The sequence below is a fragment of the Lissotriton helveticus genome, chromosome 7, assembly GCF_964261635.1.
Source record: "Lissotriton helveticus chromosome 7, aLisHel1.1, whole genome shotgun sequence".
NCBI classification, from domain to species: Eukaryota; Metazoa; Chordata; class Amphibia; order Caudata; family Salamandridae; genus Lissotriton; species Lissotriton helveticus.
Window position 1 is genome coordinate 1,601,779,340 of NC_136068.1, and position 20,907 is coordinate 1,601,800,246.

Sequence of the window (20,907 nt, forward strand, 5' to 3'; positions counted from 1 at the left end):
GTAACACAACACCAACAAAGACTGAAGAGAGAAACAGTAGTCACAGCAGGCTAGTCCCTCTGACAGTTCCCAAGGGTCTAGGTAACCGGACATATGACTCTGCCCTAGCCCTTCCTTTTGATCCTGCTCTCTGTCCCCGCTCCCACGCGTCCTGCCATGTCATGTCTGCCTCTGTGTCATCTCGTCTGTCCTGCTTACTTCCTGGTCCCTGCTCCCTTCCACAACCGTACGGATACGTTGATACACACAGCACAATTGGTCGTGCTGGATGGGTACAGAGCCAGGGCTGGTCTGCCCTTCCCCTACGCTGCTCAAGATTGTGTGCGCATGAATCGGCAAGATTGTTTGAGTTTTATAAAACCACTAATTACCATAATAATGGCATCACTGGAAAATACCTCACATGGCCTTTGGCCACCAAAGTAACAAGGAGGCACTTTAAAGAAGGGTTGTGGGAAGGGAGCATTCCAAACAGTGCTTAATTTGTAAAAAAAAAAAAACAATGAAAAATACAAAAAATTAGTGCAAAGATCCAGTTTTTTAGGCGCCACCCAACCCAGAAGGATACTTGGGTTTCCAAATACCAAGGCAGTCTATTCTTGATTGCACTTCCTGTCTCTCTCGCCCACCACCCTGCACCACCTGTCTTCATCGCTCGCTCTGGCAGCCTCTTTTTGTACTTTTAATCTGCGGTTGAAAGATAAGTGCTGATGTTAAAAATGAGTGTCGGTGCCCCCACCTGCCACTGCCAGCACAAACTGACAACTGCTCAATGGACCGGTTTTCTGTAGCCACACAGCGGGATGCATACATGCATTATCACAACAGGGGTAGTTTGTGCAAACCTTTCTGGAAAATAATTTGCACCAAATGCCCCCTTTCTGTGCTAGTAACATAATTCTCACTCCATATCCCATTTCCGTGCCAGAAACAGAATTCCCACATCATGTCCCGTTCTATGTCTGTCATGTGGCTTCCACTGTATGGGGCCTGTTTGAAACCTCATGGTCACAGGTTCAAATCTCAGCCTTTCATCCGCCTGAGTTCGATACAATGAGGACCACTGAGTTAGGTAACAATAAACATCTGTTATGCTTCATGCCTCTTGCTGAGCCATAAACAGAATTCCAACTCTCTGCCCGTCTTTCTGGAATAGAAATACCGCTGCCTGCTTTGCTTTGGCAGATGGGAGATCGCTGCAAGAACTCTTTCAACGAACCTTCGATAAGAGACATTTCCCCGTCCGCGCTGGTATCTCTTCTACTGCTGGAAACTAGCAACAAAAAAGGCTACCAATGTAAAGAAGAACATGCTTTGTCGTGAAATGCTCACTCAAAGAACCAGCCTGCTTATCAGCGGCGCGCGCCTCGTGAACAGCGCCGCGCAGACTCCCCCTGCATTCCACGAGGCGCGCAACGCGATCCGATCCTTTCCTGCCATGCTGTGGAGACAAGACCTGGCTGCGCGCACAACGTTATCCTATGGGGAAACGCTGCGCGCGACTAGGTCTTGTCTCCCTTCGTCGGTCTCAGACTGCTGAGACTACGACTATAGTTCTCACTTGCGAGAACGTGCTTTCAGCGCGTTCGTCATAGGCGAGACCTAAAAAATGGGGGTGCCCCGGGCACAAGATGACTTTGGAACAGGCTACTTTTACTGTGCTTTGTAAATGGTATTTCTTGGTATTTTAGGATTGTCGGCGCCTTTAATGTGTCTCGTCCTCACATGTTCCCTCCTTCTCCTTTCTGGCTTCAGCTACGGGGCTATCAGCTGCTTTCCGCCAGTGTCTTTGATGTTTTCCATACTCGCAAGTTTATTTATTGTAAGACGTTTCAATCTTTCGCCAGGAATCCTGCAATGTTGAGATCAAAGATTAGCTTCGGTAAACTCCATTAATCTTTATTTTATTTTAATCTGTGCACTTTAGTTATTGTTTGTGATGTATAATCAACTTCATCAGCTAATGTGCAGGGTGGACTCTCTGGCTATCAAGACAAGCTCACCCAGCTTCTTGGCACGCATCTAGTTTAGTTCAGGCATGGGGAGAGCTGACGCTGAGACTCGAACCTGGGTTCCAAGTTCCAAAGTCATCCGCTCTGGATGTTACACCGCACTCACAACACAGTTAGATCAAAGAAACAGCTTTGTGAAAGATTGTTTCACGCTCTACTTTTCTCTACTCTGTGCTTAATATAAAAAATAAACGCACCTCTGTACCTATTAGCGCCTTGGTAGCATTTATCAAAGTCTTTCCCTAAAATACCTTATAATGTTAATAAACAAGCTCCTATATTTGGCTAAATCAATACTTTTGTTTTCATTCTACTCCCCGTTGAGTTTGAAACCAACTGGTGAGTGCACTTTAGTTTCATTTTGGTTCAGCGTAGTCTCTCTTTTTATATGCAGATTGCTGTGTGTTAGCTGTGCCATGGAGGCCCACTGCCCCGCCTAGCAGCACATAGCAGAGACAGTAGCGCCAGGTGGCTTCTCTGTTTATCTGACTGTGACATATCAAGCTGATCGCAGCCAGGGTCCGGCCTCCAACCCCCAGGACTAAAATAAACAGCTCGCAACAAACAATGCCCCGCTTATCACAGCCACCTTTTGTGCACTCTCAAACCTCGGCCTCAGCCCCTGTTCCTTTTTTAGGTCGAGGCTAGCATTGCAGCGCATGCGCTGCTCGCTCTGCGAGGCATGCTGCAGTAGGGTATGTTGTGGAAGTGCCGTGGAAGCCCAGACCATACTTTTCATTGACTGGTGTCATTGTCCATGGTAAATGCTGGCTTCTGATTGATGATGAGGCTTCTTAGTCCCTCCTTGTTACCGCCCTGTTTCCTTTTGTGACCGCCCATCAGGACTGGATCTTTTACTTGTGGCGTTACACAGTCTCCTACATTAGTCGGTAAGCATTCTTTGTTTTCATTTGGCTTTGGCAATGGCGGTCGTGTTTATTTTCGCATCGTGCTTTCACTTTAACAATAGCTGCCGCCCCAAGTCGCGAGTGCTTTGGGGGCGGCAGCTATTGTAAAGTGAAAGTGCGATGCAAATATAAACAAGCGGCTGCCTTTGCGCAGTGGCGACAGCTTGTTTACCCCCTTGTTGAAGTTGATATCGTAACCCCAAATCTTTGACTCGGAAAAGGATTCAGCGCCCCCAATCTATCCACTCAGGAGTGATGGCATATGCACACTTATCTCAGGGCTGTTGCCCTACCTCCCGGACTCGCACACCGGCAGCATGTCTGGCATGATCCATATCGTTATCGATGGCCCAGGACCCTGGGGCTTCAGGCTCGTCGGTGGGAAGGACTTTGACAAGCCTCTCACCATCTCCAGTGTAAGTGCTCAGTACACCCATTTTCCCGGGCGCTCGTGCTCTGCTCCCGGCATCCATTCTTATCTCTGCTTTGCAGCCAGGCCCTCCTTTTATTTCCGACTTCAGAAAACGTAGACAGAGTAGCTGTCCATGGCAAGGCTTCTGCCGTCGAGTGCTTCAAAATATTCAAACTACCCGCCAAAAGTGTGCGAGCGAGGGGGATGCCAAGACGAGCAGGAATACCACCTCCTGCCTCCTCTCTAGTAGCTCGTTGCTGAGGTCCAACTGTGGCGTCATGCTCCTTGAACATCCTGGCAGTGGCTGTAAATGCTGCCTGGGAGTGGTCAGTCACCCCACCTATCATCTGCCCTGCTTTAGTGTGCCGGTTTTTACCGGAAACAGGAGGCTCCCACCCCATTGACTCCCAAACACGTCCTCGAGAGTTCCCGCTGAATGTGAGTGTAGACACCCCAGTGACTCCAGCAGGCCAGCTTGCTCTTTAACTTAAAAGCTAAAATCCTCTTATCATCGACTGGTTGGGGTGTGATTCATGGTGTGTAGGGTGTGGTGTCGCGCTCCAGTGGTTGCACGTCACGCCGTGACGTGAAGTGCCGGCGGCCATGTTGAAGGCTGCGCGCGCACCGCGTCTTCAGAGGCGCAAAAGCTGTTACCGAGTGCGCATCGGCTCGGCGCTCTTTAGGGGAACTAAATAATTAAACAAGCGTTTCCAGTAATACGTGTGTCGTGTCATTATTGCGATAGCACATACATTACAATGGCGACGAGGATGGGATGCTGAACTCCTGAACGTGGATAACGAGGAAAAGGGAAACCACCTTGGAGGAAAAAAAAAAAAAGAGGAAACACCAGTGATTCAAGCATCCAGAACAAGGTGCAGGCCGTGGACCCCAGCATCCATAGGGGACTACCAGCCGTGGACGGACAAGTAAGCCACTACACGCAGTCCCCCACCCTAAAGAGCGCGGCAGAGCCCACCCCAGCCTTAAAGGGTTAGTCAAGCAAGAGGGGGAAGGGCGAATGAACCCAGGCGGAGCCAGTGACAAGGGCAACCAATAGCGCCGTGAACCGCGACAAGGGAACCGCGCTGGCTACCTCAGGAAAGAGCAAGGGGGCAGACATGGAAAGTCCCCAGCTACTGACCGAGAAACAGGAGTCGGATAACACACCAGGCAGCCCCAGAAGTCATAGCGGAACGCAAGCGGGATATGCAACAGCACCAGTGCAGTTCCTGCCAAAACCAGGAGAGCCACTCATGAAGTGGGAAGATTGGAGGGACTACATTGACAACTTCATAGAAGTACTTGAAGATGAAAATGAAGAAAAGTTCAACAGCAAGAGGAAGAAGCGCATCCTACTACTTAACCTAGGCCCAGAAGGGCTCAGAATTTACAAGAGCTTAGTGCCCAAACAACGAGGAAGCACAGATGATGATGTGTATGCCCACGCCATTGACGACTTGAACGAACACTACAGGCCAGCAGTGTGTGTATCGGTGGATAGATGCAACTTCCAGCAACGGAAACAACGTCCAGGAGAGTCGGTAGAGGAATACGTGGCGGCTCTGAAGAAACTAGCGGCCACATGCAAATACAACACATTCGAAGAAGAATTCATCAAGGACTAAATAGTGATGCACACCACGAGCACGGCAGTGCAGGACAAGCTGTGGGCCAGCGGGGAGACCACGCTGAAGGAGGTGATGGTGATAGTCAAGAGGGCAGAATTGGCGCGCAGGTGCGCAGAAGCGACGAAGAAAGAGACGACATCCAGCCCCATGGTGAACAAAGTCGACGACGAGGAGCCCCGCAGAGACTACAAGTACAAGGGATCAACGGCAAAAGGACCCAACAAATGGCTAGGCAACCCTGGCCACCCACGAAAGCAGACGGGGAGCAGCAAGAAAACGTATTATAGATGCGGGAGCTGGTCCCATGAAGCGCACGACAGGAAGTGCCCAGCGTTCCGCGCCAAATGTATGTACTGTGGCATTGTCGGCCATTATGAGAAGGTGTGCCGGAGGTAATCTTCCAAGAGCATGGTAAAATACATAGACCAAGATCGCGAAGATCATGGGGAAGGCACGGAGGAAGAAGTCGTCACCGTACTTTGCATATATGACCAAGTGTTAAGTGTGGAGGGCAGAAGAACGACCAAACCAGTACTGGAAATGACAATTGGGGGAGTACCGATAAGCGTAGTGGCAGACACAGGCTCGCCCTACACCATCGTCCAGAGAGCAGTATGGAATGAGACTTTTAAGCCACAATTAGGCCCGGAATTGGAAAAACTGGACATCCGACCAGTCACATACAATGGGGACCGTATACCCATGGTCGGATTCAGGCCTTTGAAGTTTGAGTTCAGAGGCCGCTCTGCATTCTGCAAGCTATACATATCGGAGAAAGGGCCATCGGTGCTAGGATGGCTGGAACCAGGCGACTTGGGCATCAAACTGGATCCGGGTGGAAAGGAGCAGATACTGCTCACTGAACTTGAAGTGTGGCCAGACCTGGACAAATGGAAGAGAGAGTACCCCAAAGTATTCGGAGGCACGGTGGGAAGGCTGGAGAAATTCTCACACAAGATAGTCCTAAAGGAGGAGGCCGTACCAGTCGCCCATAAGGTGAGAAATGTGCCCATAGCAGTGAGAGACGCAGTACAGGAAGAACTACAGGACTTAGAAAAAAAAGGAATCATTGAACCAATCACGTGCGCGGAGTGGCTCGCACCATTGGTGGTAGTCATGAAACCCAGTGGGAAGGTGAGGCTATGTGTTGGCCTACGCGAATTGAACAAGAACATGTGGTGGAGAAGTTCCCGCTACCTAGAATTGAAGAAATGTTGGCCAAGACCAGAGGAATCAAGTGGTACTCCACCATAGACTTGACCTCAGCTTACCATCAAATTGCACTGCACCCAGAAAGTAGGAAATTAACATCCTTCATCACCCCATTTGGGTGCTATCAGTTCTGCCGCATGCTGTGTTTCAGAAGCTGATGCACCAACTGTTTAAAAACATGGATGGCATCCAGTATTTTCAAGATGACATCCTGGTAATGGGGCGAGACAAAATAGACCACGACGCAAAACTCGACAAAGTACTGAAGATCCTAGATGTTAAGGGCCTCACAGCGGAATGGACCAAGTGCCGGCTAGGCATGGAGTTGGTGACCTACCTAGGACACGAGATTGGGGTGCGAGGAATCACCCCAAAAGCAGAGAACGTGAAGGCAATTCGTGAAGCACCAGCACCCACCAACAAAGAGGAGGTCAGGTCATTCTTAGGGATGGCGGAGTACTACAGTAAGTTTGTGCATCACTTCGCCACCAAGACACATCACATGAGGCAGCTGACGAGAGAAAGCTATGTGTTTCGGTGGACGGAAGAAGTCCAGGGAGAATTTGACGTCATCAAAAAGGAAGTGGTAGTAGCGGTGCCACTCCAGGGATACGACCCCCAGGGAAAGACAGTACTTACAACGGACGCCAGCGATAAAGGCTTGGGCGCTGTCTTGATGCAGGACCGAGGGAATGGAAGAATGGAGACACTTAGCTTTGCATCCCGCACACTGACCGACACCGAAAGGAAATACACCGTCATAGAAAAAGAGATGCTGGCAGTCGTGTGGGCAATGTCAAGGTTCAGGCAATTCCTGTGGGGCACATGATTCCAGTTGAAAACGGATCACAAACCCTTACTGAAGGTACTAACATCCAGCGGACATGCCAGTGCTACGCTCAGGATCTCGAAGATGACCCTGAAATTACTAGAATTCAGGTATAATGTAGAATACATCCCAGGCAGCCGGAACAGAGTGGCAGACTACTTAAGCAGAGCAGCGGACATGGAACAGAGTGAAGAAGACCAATCGGGGATGGAAGAGTTGGTGGCGCTCACGGAGGACCAAGAAAGAGTCATCGGCAATCAGGAGTGGAAAGAAGCATATGGTGAAGACCAGACCATACAAGAGGTGAAAGAGTACATCACAAAGGGCTGACCGGACAAAAGACAAACCAGCGAGAACCTGAAACCATACTATGAGATCAGGGAAGAGTTATTGATGGATGACCAAGGAGTATTCGTGTACAGGGGAGATAAGGTCATCCCCCCGGCAACCATCATTCCCAAGTTACTGAGCATGCTCCATGAAGGCCACCTGGGAATTGGAAAGATGAAATTGAGGTCCAAGCAAAATTACTGGTGGCCAGGTATGGACCTACGGGCTGAGAGACACGTCAGAGACTGCTTACAGTGCCATGGAGCAGATAAGACACTCAAACCTCTACGCCCAGCATTGGGAAAATTTGACCCCCCGCAGAATCCGTGGGAAGAGTTGTCTATAGATATCTTGGGCCCGATTCTAGATGAACAAGGTATTCAAAAATACGTATGTGTCCTCATTGACCAGTATTCAAAATGGCCAGAGGTAAAAGTGGGCGAGGTGATGGATACAGAGACCATCCTAAAGTTCCTGTCCGATACTTTCGTGAGAGAGGGTATCCCCAAATCAATCCTGAGTGATAATGGCCCCCAATTTACCTCCGATAGGTGGAACAACTTCATGCAGAGGAATGGCATCCTCACCAAACATACTTCTGTATACCACCCGGCCGGGAACGGGCTGGTAGAGCGATTCAATAGAGTAGTGATGGGGTCAGTGCAAGCAGCGATCTCCAGCAACAAAGACTGGGAAAAGGAGATATGGCACATGCTGTGGGCGTACAGAATCACCCCCACAGGGACAGGATATAGCCCCTTCCAAATACTGAGGGGTCGTGAACCTTTCACTCGGGACAATCATGTATGGAAGGAGAAAACGATAACGAGCGAGTGGTCCCCAGCAGTGGTACAAGCCAACTTGGAAAAGGCACAGGCCATCTATGCCAAATACTACAACAACCGCAGAAACGTGAAGAAGACAGAACTGGAAAAAGGCGAGTGGGTGCGAGTAAAGTTGGCAACGTTACAAAGGAAGGGGGACAGTAAGTACAGTAAACCTATGCAAGTCAAGGAGGTGTACGACCGAGCGGCTCTGTTAAGCGACGGAAACGTGTGGTCCCACGATCGCATGGCAAGATGCAACAAAGTCTTACAATGGAGCCAAGGTGGAGCAGAGCAGGAAGACGTGGAGGAATCCAATGTAGAGCAGGAACAAGCGGAGGTGGAGTTGAACGAGAGAAGAGGAGAACAGCACGAGGAGAGAGACAACGATGGCAGTCAGGGAACTGTGAAGGACATGGACATGAGGAGACAAGATGAGAGCGCGGCTGCGCTGAGAGGTGGAAGGGGTGACGTAGAGACTCAAGAGAAAGAGACTCCATCCACCCCGGTAAGACTGACCCGGAGGGGAAGAGCCGTGGTGAGACCGGAAAGGTTTCGAGACTTTGACATGAGCAGCGGACTATAAGTTAATGTTTCATTGTTTGGAAAAAAGGGGAGATATGTGGTGTCGCGCTCCAGTGGTTGCACGTCACGCCGTGCTGACGTGCCGGCGGCCATGTTGAAGGCTGCGCGCGCACCGCGTCTTCAGAGGCGCGAAAGCTGTTACCGAGTGCGCATCGGCTCGGCGCTCTTTAGGGGAACTAAATAATTAAACAAGCGTTTCCAGTAACACGTGTGTCGTGTCATTATTGCGATAGCACATACATTACATAGGGTGCTTTTGTTTAGTCATATTAGTTATCTTACAGAAAAAGCTAAAGTCCTTTATATAAACCGCGTAGCTTAGGATCTGTATAAATGTATGCACACCCTGTTTTTCTCTTATATAGGCAATACTTTCGTCAGAAGTTTGAGGTTTTGGATGATGGGCGCACCTTTTTGTTTTCTTCTAAGGGAAAGAAGACCAATAATCAAGTGGTGAGTTTAATACTAGCAGGGGTATATCTTACTGTGCTGGAGTGTACATGCGTTTTTTTAACATATAATCTATCATAGAAATTCAGTAGTGGTGCGTTTGTTCTTTGTCTAAACCTTCCGATGGTGAATTCTGAGACCAATCAGACACCCAGAGAGAGAATATCCATGATTCGTACTTTGCAGCTATTTTGTTCTTCCAAACACGCTTTATTTGATTATATAGGTTTTTTCAAAGTGATATAACGGTGGACATTATCACATTAAACTGAGGCACATATAAGCTTTCATATAGTATGCTTTAAAAGTGGGTAATGTTAACGTTGGAATCTCAGTAGAATATTGAAAGATGTTGGATTCTAAATGATGCACCTCAACCGTCTTTTTTATGTTTATTGTCCTCATTCTGCCAATACTCTTGTCAAAGTGTACTCTGATCCATCTGGGTCTTACCCAGGGGGCTTGTCCGATAACCCATGAGACAGACAGACGCAGTAACCCACAAGCAAATAGCTGTGTCCACTTCCATCTCCTTACTACTGTGGGACAGCCCAAAGGAGAGACTGTAGCTGACAGCAAGATTGGCTTAATCATAGGACTCACATTGTCTTTTCTCTCCACTTTACCAACAGAGCCAAAATATTCTTTTCACTTGTAGCGTCACAAGCCATATCCGACTCACTAGTATATATAACATTCTAAGGCTCTCAGATAGGTGGTAAATAGATGATTGATTTTAAGTGATGCTGGTTTGACCGCTGATCGTAGGATACCACCACAATTGCTTCACATTGCTCTCCCAAACTCCGGACCCCATAATTTTATAATATCACTTTCAAATTTTGTGTCTGCTTCCAAGAAAGCCCAATACCAAAATGTAATTTATTTTTTCCACTGGTCAGTTCTAAACACCTGGCTAAATTTGGTCTGCAGTTGGTAGTATTTGATCCTCGTTAGCTGTCCATTGGACAGGTTGTTCTTAAGCTCCCAACTTATCATATTAACGCCCTCCTTGAGATCCACCCAATAAAGAATAGCCCCTGATTTCAGGGGCAGGCTAAGTTGATCACTCAGGCACTCTGGGGGGCCTGAAGAATCCCATATGGGAGCATAAGACACAAAGTATGGAACTCTCAGTGTTTTCCTCACATACATCTAGGTATTCAGTGCAGCCTTCAGGACCTTCAGTCTGACTTTCTTAAAAAACTTAGGGTCTTCGAATTTAAAACGAAAGTGCTATTGACCTTGCAGGATATCGTCCAGCTTGGCCTCGAAACGTGAGCCGATAGATGACTTATCTATCTTATTTGCCAGCATACTCACATTTTTAAAGTGAAATACATAGCAATATGCAAGCAAATCTGGGAATGCCAAACCTCCCAACTCAAGTCTTCTCCTCAATTTCTTCCAGGATATCCTGGGTCCTTTTGATGACCAAATAAAACTCCTTATTTTCCCCTGGAGTTTAGCTATGTGTTCTTTCTTAAATGTTAACGAAATGGAATTAAAGAGGAAAGTGACTTTCGGGAGAATAATCATTTTTATTAAATTGACGCTACCGTAGATGTTTAGGGGGAGGTTCGCCCATTTTACCATTAATCCTATCACATCCTGACTGGTTTTCTTCCAGTTAGTTTTCACAATGTCCTCTAACTTCTGTGTGATTAAAACTCCTAGGTGTCTTATTTGTGTTTAAACCCCCTGACTCAGTGGGTCCTGATTCCACTCCATTATCTCAGTTTTATCAACATTTACTTTATACCCAGAGATCTGGCCAAATATTTCTGCCTTTCTCCTCAAATTAGGGATTACTTCCAGCAGGTTACTTGTGTATAACATCATATCATCGGCATATAATGCCAATTTAACTTCAAAATCATTAGATCTAAAAGGGAGGATAGTGGTCTCTGTTCTTATCAGGTTCGCCAATGGCCCTATGTATATGTTAAAAGGAAGCGGGGAAAGAGGACCGCCCTGTCTTGTTCCCCTAAACATTTCAAACCAATCAGACAGTTCCCCATTCACCAACACCCTGGCCCTTGGGCCATAATACAAATTTTGCACCGCCGTGACCATATTCTGAGGAAATCCGAAGCTCAGTAAGGACTCCCATAAATACTTCCAATGTAACTGGTCAAAAGCTTTGGCCACATGGAACGCCACTATAGTGAAAGGGATATTCCGAGTCACAGCAATATCTACCACCCCTATCAACTGAAATGTTAATTCGTTGAGTTGCTTCACAGTTATAAAACCTCTTTGATTGGGGTGGATAACCTGTTTTATTACCTTGGCTATCTGAGCAGCAATAATTCTGGAGAAGATCTTGTAGTCTGTGTTTACTAGGGAGATCGGTCTGAATGAATCAACTCTCCGTGGGTCTTTGTTAGGTTTTAAAATCAAAGTGACTGTAGCCTCTGACCAGGAACTCGGAGCATGTTCCCCCATATAAATTTCATTAAACAAAACTTTAAGGGCTGGAATCAAGACATCAATAATACATAAATAAACATCCACAGGGAGACCATCAGGCCCCACAGCTTTCCCCTTTAACATTTTTTTTTTTTTAAAACCTTTATTGTGAAAAGTAGGAGATACATGCGTAAGCCTACAACCATCGTGGCCGGCCACAAAGACAGTCAATAAAAACAGGATAACCGTAGATGAATCTACACTCAGGATAGTACAAAATACACCAGACGTGATTGCGGGGTGCGCTACACAGGATATGAGGGTTTCATTTTAAATTTAGAAGAAGAGAGGGGGCTGCAACAACAAGGACTACACACCATACATAAGGAGATACAGTAGAAACAAGGGGGAACCACCCCATTTACCATCAGAGATAGGCTATGAGTTCGGCAAGTATAGAATTTGAGCAGCCGCAGCGGTAAGACTGGACAACAAGCAGTTTTACAGAATCAACATTTCTGGGTGTAAACCCAGAGAGCCCACCCCCAAGAACAGGAAAGAAAAGCTTGTGAAGACACAGAAAAGAAGAAGGTGTGCGACCCAGAGACAGCCAACCCTAATAAAGAGGAAAGAACCCTCCCAAAGCCGGAAAAGAGCGATAGAGACCATAGAACAAAACGAACTAAAATAACAACCCCCCCCCGCACCCTCCACCCCGCACCCCTGTAATGGCTATGGCCAAACCCACTAACAGTGTGCCTGTCGCCCCGGAACTGCCCCACAGTAGGGAAAAATATAAAGAGCGGAGGAGGAGAGAGACAGACTCGCTCCCGGGCATTCAGCGCCCCCAGCCGGCAATCAAAACCTAAACGTACAAGGGGTCATCATTGAGCAAAATGTAGACAGACTGGACTATTGCGAGCGGAGCGGAAGCAGTAATAAGCATGGTACAGGATTGGCTAAAAAATAGCACATTCCGCCCCCCATATCAGCAACATCCACTATAACAACCACGTTATGAAAACAGTACCCCATGCAGCATAAACCAAAAACCAAAAATAAAAAGCAAAGTTACAGCAAACCCTCGGCCTCTTCTCACATAATCATTATAGTCACACAGGATGGGAACCAAAGCAGCAAAAGTCAGATCAGAGTATACTAGTCGCAAGGGACAAAATCAACCCAGCGCAGCATTAAGGAAGGCAACGTGTCGCGTAACCCTCACAGCCCCCAGCCCAAAAGACGAGGACCCGAAGGAGAGTTAGTCATCCCTGTCCAGTCTTACGTATATCACCAGATCCAGCAACATTACCAAACTCCAGCAAGTGCGACGGGCAAGACCCAGCTTGAAAACAGACCTCCCACACATCATGCAACGAGGTAACACAGGAGAACAACATGGCAATGTCCGAAAACGACAGGAGCAGCACCAGGATCTCCGGCAGCAGGTCGCAGGAAAAGGGTCCATAAGTCAAATGCAGTCCAGCGCCGCTGAACTGTCCAGTGCATCCAAGGGCACGATCATGGAATGTTACGAGGCACGGTGGTTCTGATCCTCCAGCTGCAGTAATGGGCGCCATCTTGAAGCTTCTGGGTGCCGAAGACGGCGTCTCGCCATGTGCTGACGGGTCAGCCGATCTCATTCGTTCCACCGTGAGGGCCACCCCGTCCAACTTGCCCCCCAGTAATCGGGCGCCCTGAACCAAGGTGTCACGGAGGGAAGCTAGGGAAGCCATCAAATCGCCAAGATGTAGATCCGGTCCGTGCCCCCCGTGTATCATGTACCCCTTCTCCATAGTTGCACGGGGCCGAGCAGGGCCGGAGCGGGGCCGCGGCACAGGCAGCAAGGCGGCAAGCGGTGTAACCAAGAGCAATTAAAAGGCACCGCCGGGGTTAGTTCAGCTGAGTGGCGGCTCGTTGGAAATTCGGGAGCCTCCCACCATGAGCGGGACAAAACACTTCTCGGCGGAGAACTATCGAAGACTGTGTCGCACCATCCGTCCACATGGAGGCAGAATGATATGCACGGTCCTCACACTTGCGCACAGTACGCCAATATGGGCCCGCCAGAAAAATTGCCGCTACACACCACCACGGAGCTGACCGGTCCCTCCAGATCACCGGCGGCCGCTGTTGTGCACTCAGGGACCCGCTTCAGTCCAGCCGAGGCCCCGGTCTCAGGGCCGTCGCGGGCCGCAAACTTCGCCGACCCTAACTCGCCTCCAGAAGCAGGCACGGGCCTCGGGGCTTCACCCTCGGGAAGCGGACGCTTTCATGTCCCCGCGCACACCGTCTTGCTGCGGTAGTGCATACAGGATGTGGTCTCAGGATGAGATGGTGATCGGAGCCGAGGGACTAAGCAGCCATTGCGGTTGCCGGCTTGGCTCCTCCTCCCCTTTACCATTTTCTTAATCTGAGTTCTGATCTCTCCGTCTCCTATCTCTCCTACTAAAACTTTCTGTTGTTCATTGGTTAGCTGTGGGAGAGTTGTTAAACCTAGCCACTCAGCGATAGCTTCCTTCTCAGGGAAGATGTCTTCCATATAGAGGTCTCTCATAAAACTACAGGCCTCTCGACATATGTCAACATTAACATGTAATGCTTCCCCAGTGATCCGACTAGTTAGATCTTGAATTGCATTTCTAGTTCTATCATCCTTGGCCTTCCATGCTAACAAAGCACTACACTTCTCACCACAGGCAAAATGTTGGAGCTTACTGGTTTTCCATCTATCCAAAACTTTCTCATCAATCCGCCCTTGGAAGGCTGCCTGTAACCCCTCTAACTCCTTACTCAAGACGTGCACTCTATCTGTATCTTCCATCGAGGCCCTCTGGAGTTCCCTTTCCTTTACCTTGATCGCTTCAATTTTATCCTCGTCCTCTCGTTTTTCCACCCGTCTCTTGCCTGCACCTATAGAACTCAAGACCCCCCTCAGATAGGCCTTATAGGCATCCCAAACTGTTTGATTTATCACTGAACCATTGTTTACTTGAAAAAATACACCGATTTGTCTCTTAAGTCTCGAACCACCTCCTCATCTAATAATTTGGTCCTGTCCAATGTCCATCTTCTCTGCCCCTCCTTTTGCTGCACCGTCAAAGACAAAAGGACTGCCAAATGATCTGACACTTTTGCGGGAATATGCGTTAACCCAATAACTTCTCCACATATATTTTGATCAACTAAAAAAGAATCGATACGGGAGTGGTGTCTGTATTTTTTTTATTGTAAAAAGTAAATTCTCTAAATTCCTTCATCTTAATACGCCATATATGAATTAAATTGAACTCCCTCATCATGCTTTTCAATCTAGAAAATGATCTTGGTGGGTTGGTGTACTTGGCTTTTGAAATCCTATCAAGCCCTTTGTCCATAACTAGATTAAATCACATCCAACACAATATGTCCCGTAGTTTCTAATACATAAGTTTCCAGTTTTGCTAATGCTTCCAGATTATCATTGTTTGGCCCATAATATACTGCACAGATCAGAGGCCTATTCTGTACTATAAGAGTTGCCACTAACCATCTACCTGAGGAATCTGTTTCATATTTGACTAATCTTATTTTATTGTTACTCTTAATTAAGACGGCGACTCTTCTCGTGCTCCCCTTCTGATCTGAGCTTACTACCTCTTGAATCCATCTGCATTTTTAAAACATTGCCTACATTCACTTCTTTCTAAGTGCGTTTCCTGTAGTAGTATGATTTGGGCTGGACTATGTTTAAGAGTTTTCAAAACCTGAGACACTTTCCTCCTGGACCTTAACCCGTTAACATTCCATGTTAAAAAATTAACTACTTTTAACTTACCCATGCTAAAAAACTGTAATCCCAGTTGTTATCTAATACAGGTTCATTCCGGCTAATGACCATTTCTGATCTTATCTCCACCCCTTCAAGAAATAAACCAATGAGGGCTATTTTTTTGTTTTTCTCCCATTGCTCCCCACTCCCCTCCCCCCTGGTTAACCCCCTCTCCAGATCTTGGGCGATGGATTCCGCCCTTTGCGATTCCCCTTTCTCACCCAGAAAAGAGAGACCAAAAAAGAATGAGATATAATACAGAAAACAGCCCCTCTATACCAGTTCTTAATGTGTTAAGCTACTAAATTGAAAACTCAAACCCTTTTAACACAAACTAATACCCTATGTATTCCATATATCCTATATCTTCTCATTCCATCTGTGATATTAATATATCGACTTCCTCTGGGTTGCTTATGTTGTGCATTTTGTTTTGCCACATTATTTTTAACATTGCTTGGCATTTTAACTGGACCTGGGCTCCCTTACTTCTCAATTCAGGGTATACAACGGTAACCACGCATTTTTTACAACGCGGTACCGTTACCACGCTACTTTTACCACGCAAGTCGTTACCACGACTTGCGCTGGGGGGCGCTCCAGGATAGTAAATAGTTTAATTTACTATCCAACTCCTTTCCCTAGAGTCCACGGGGACTGGAGTTGGAATAGTAAATTAAAAAAATTACTATCCAGCGCCCCTCCACGCAAGTCGTTGTAACGACTTGTGTGGTAAAAGTAGCGTTGTAACGGTACGCGTTGTAAAAGTACGCGTGGTACCGTCATACATCCTCAATTCAGTCATTCCTGAACCCAGTTCCCACTGCCTCTGGGCTGTCTTTTTCCCAACCGTCTTAATATTTTTACACAGTAATGTTTGAGACATAATAATACATGTTAATCATTATAACCATTTTGAAAACTGGGATGGTAACTGGTAGAGAGGGGAGGCAAGGGGATGGAAGGGACAACTACAGACTGGGGGGAAGAATGAAGGGCATGGAAAGGGTAATGGGATAAAGTCCTGAGAAAGTGGAGCGGCGGTAACTAATGGCTTGATTTCTGATGAATCGCCTGATAACTAGTGAGGATCAGTGTTTCAAGAATGTCAGTGGGAGCAGAGAGAAATCAAGGTGGGAGGATTTCGGCAACCATCCTTTTCAGATGTTCAAGGAGGGAGTTCCAGGTTGCTGCCAAAGAGTATTTGTGAAGGCCCTTGGCCTCCTTTCTCCTCAATGCAGAATTCTTCACATTTGGCCTATTTTAAGAGAGTTTGGAAGCAAGATGTGGTGAAAGAGGTAAACTTGGACTTCCAATGTAGAGTTATCGCTAGTTTTGCCAGAAGGAGCACAAAATTGGACCTCTTGTACATGCCTAGTGCTATGGGAGGCCAATCTAAGAGATGGGTTTGCATATGATGGATGTAAGCAGGTTTTGTTATGTAAGTCTAGAAGAGGGTGTGGAGGAGGCAGCTCTATAGCATACGCATGAGGTCAGCATTTTAGGTTGAACGTCTTGGATATATAGAGGCCGCCTGCAGAAGGTAGTTATGCAGATCGAGCACAGTTAGGTAGGATCTGTGGAGTACAAAGTACTGCATCAATTTAAATGTGGCATTTCTAGATATAAGCTGGGAGACCTCTAGGGTGAGATACCATTCCTTACATGAAAGAGTCTACCTGCCTCATCCGCCCGCCTCTCTCTAAAGTCCCCTAGCATAGAGGTGCCAAGTGGAGAAAAAATCTATAGAACCAAGAGTTGTACCAAAGTTCTAGACACATGGTATATAACACTTGGATGAATGAGTGAGGTTCACGGATGGAATCTGAGATGCGCCAAAGCCTCTTCAGGGCGCAGTAGATAGTATTGCAGAGTAAGAATTGACCCAGATGGAGCCTGTGAGTGTCTATAAGCTCTGGAAAGGGGAGCAAGTTTTCCTCACCAAATAGGTCACCCACTGTCAAGAGGTTAGACTTGTGCCAGTGAGTAAGAGAGGTCATGGTAAGTGAACTGGTAGATGTAGGGAGACCCAGCAAAGAAATTGGCTGTGCATATGAGGTGAGTTTCTTAGTCAGGTGCAAAGCATTCAAGTAACAGTACAGCACAGCCTGAGAAGATGAGGCTGTAAATGAGATCGCCTAGGATCCAAGAGTAATCATATATGTTCAGGTTTTTGTGTTTCAGCAGTGGTGAACAAGTAGATGTCTCTTCAAGGGAGAGGCCTCAAAGCCACCTCCTCAACCATTGAACTTGGGAAGCGAGATAGTAAAACTCTAGAAGTAGAGCACTAAAACCACCCTCATTGGCTAGGCGACAACATTTTGCAAGAGTCACCCTCTGTCTATTCACACCCCAGATCAGTTCGGCAAGGAGTTAATTGAGGTCCTTAAAGAAGGAGGGGGCAAGGCTTGCGGAAGATTGGAAATGGAATAAAGCGGTTGGGCAAGGACCACCATTTTCAACAGCGGTATGCGTCCAATTAGCCCTATTACAAAATTCTATCTGGTAAAAGAGGGATGACACTGTCCTAGACAAGTTAATCGCTAGGAGGCTCTGATGGGAGTGGTATACGCTAATGCCCAGATGGCTAATTGTTTTGCTCTCGCAGCGTAATGGGTCGCCGCCTAGGCTATGATGAGTGAATGGCATATTGGGGAACAATGGAAACGTGCATGGTTTGGTCTAGTTAACTCAAACAATAGATGCTGCCGCAAAGTTTTCAAACAATTGTGGTATGTCAGCAGCAAGGGAACGGGAATCTTCTAAATAAAATCCATCCGGGAGAGGGATTCTCCAAGACAAGCTCCATGCTCAGAGTTTGGCCACCTGTGCCTCCATCGCAAGGGAAAACAAGCATTCGCCATGCAATAGGTCTCGCATTTGCAAGAGTTTGAGCTATTGGTATTGTAAATGATTATGCCTTTTTTTTATGTGATTTGAAAACCTGCAAGCGGTGCGTGAACACGCACTTTGTACAGATAGTACTTGCTTACGAGAAGCAAGGCTGGCAGTAAAAGAGGCACCGTTATTGCCAGCCTTGCTTCTCATAAGCAAAGGCTATCACTACAGTGTGCATGTTTACGCACCTCCTTGCAAGTTTTCAAAACACATAAATAAAAAGCATTGTCATTTACAATGCGAATAGCTCAAACTCTCACAAAAGCTAGACCTATTGCATGGCAAACACTTGTTTCTCTCATTCTCGAGTCCCCTCCTCCTAGTACTAAAAATACCCCGTGGACATTTTAAAACAACTGGTGAGCGCACTTTATTTTCATTTTTTTTCTCGGCGTAATCTCTATTTTTATTTATGCTTGTCTTAATACGGAAGGCTCTGCTAAAAGCAATAAATGTAACTTTACAAAAAAATGTTACTATTGCTTTTACTTTTAAAGAATCTTGTTAAGTTTTTGCTGTGGTTTTGCAGTGAGTAATAAGCATGTTCGGTCATGAATATTTCAGAAATCTGTATAACGCACTCTCGTCTCGTTTAACATATTTATGATCAGTGCTTAATTTGAACAGGTGCTTAGCACCTGCACTTCTTTCCCAGGGCCGGGGCTACAATTTCTGAACCTGAATTGAACAATATTAATTGTTCAATTCAAAATAAAGAGAATGACATACATTGCATGATGACTGGCTGGTAAATGTTCATAGGCAGGCCAGCATATGCCTGTCCAGGCAAGCATGATTGTGTATTACCACGTTAGTGATGATGTCATCACGCTGATCACAAATCCAAGAAGTCATCGACAAACTATGGCTTGCATTCTATTCCCCTCGTCTGCTGCACCATGCCACTGCCTGAGCATAAACCTCCCATTGAATAATTGTAGCTGGGGGCTGGCTCATGACAGAGTTGAGGCAAGGAAGCTGCAAGAGCGCATTTGGAACTTGGGAGGGAGGGCTCTTGAGGAAGAATAAATGAAAGTAAGTGTGGACTTTCCACTTGTTGCGTAGCCAGAGTAGCATATCCGGCAGCCCTGCAATGCTGCTATACTCAATGTGCTCGATGAGGCTGTGGCCCAACACAACTTTTGTGCGCCATGGCATCACCAGTAGAATCTGTGCGCTGCACCCCAGCATGGTAATTGCTGAGCGTGAGTGAGTCCAGTAGGCACCACAGCCATACTTACCAGCATTGGCAGCAGGGACATGTACAGGCTGACGACAGGGGTCACAGGCAGCAGCAGTGTTAGAGATGAGAGACAGCGAGAGTAAAGAGGAGAGGAAACAACAAGAGATGAGAGAGATAAAACGGAGTAAAGTAGAAGAAAAGCAGGAGAGCAAATCAAATACAAAGAGAAAGCAGCCATGATGTGAAGAAGAGAGCATTAAGAAGAGAGAATATAGAATGAAAGGATCTGGAGGACAGGACAGAGGAAAAGAAACAGACAAATGATAAAATGGAGACACAGCTAATTACTGCTAGAGAGTGATAGTAAAGAGCCAAGATCGAAAGTGAGAGAGAGCAGAGCATGGATACAATGGATACAAGTGAAGAGAAAAAAGGGCAGGGCTAAAATGAATAGAGGGCAAATCAGAAATACAGGGTGTGGCAAAGGTGATAGAAAACAATTAGAGAGGTGAGAGAATAGACTCTTAGAGCAAAGACTTAGGGGACAGACAATAGATCAAGGTTAGAAGATAGAGACTGAGGCAGTGAGAGTGTTGAAAGTGTGAATCACCGGAGGAAGACATGAGCAGTGGCCTCCTTGGCAAAATTTTCAGCACCTGCACTTATTTTTCTTACAAATTAAGCACTGTTTATGATGCTGTGAAAATATCAGCTCATACTTTCAAACCACACACAAGAGGGTGGCTAAGACGAGGCTGTGCGATGACCCCATGCATTTTCTCTGCATTTGGGCTCATTTCTTATTTCTTAGCAATACATGCTTCTTGTATAGCAGAGAGTTGGCTTGTTTAATATATTTGTGATGCGGTGAAAACATCAGCTCACACTTTCAAACCACACACAAGAGGGTGGCTGGACGAGGCTGTGCAGTGACCCCATGCATTTTCTTCACATTTGAGTTAATTTTATATTTCTTAGTAATAAATTCTCCTTATAAAGCCGACGTGGCTACCTGAATTTAGACACGAGTTTTTAGTCTTTTTAGGTCTCGCCTGGCGTTGCAGCGCGAAGCGCTGTCGCCAGCGAGACTTATTGTGGTTGTGTTGCCGACCAAGTGGCACAGCAGATTCTGGTCTGTGGACGCGCTTCTGAGACGCGCTTGTTTCTCTGCAGTCCGCCCGCTCCTCTCGGTCAAGTACGTGCACGCGACCTCAGCCAAGGCGTAGGTGGGTGGGTCGGTGGGAGGGGCCTGGGAGCTCTCACTGCCTGTGCCTGGGCACAGCATCAGCAGCGCTAGCCCGGCTGCTTCTCACGTCACCATCAGCGGCGGCAGCAGGCGCGAGCACCCCTGTGCTTGTAATGGCCGCAGCGCGAGCTGCCCCCACCCTCCAGGGGAGAGCGCGTGCGGCG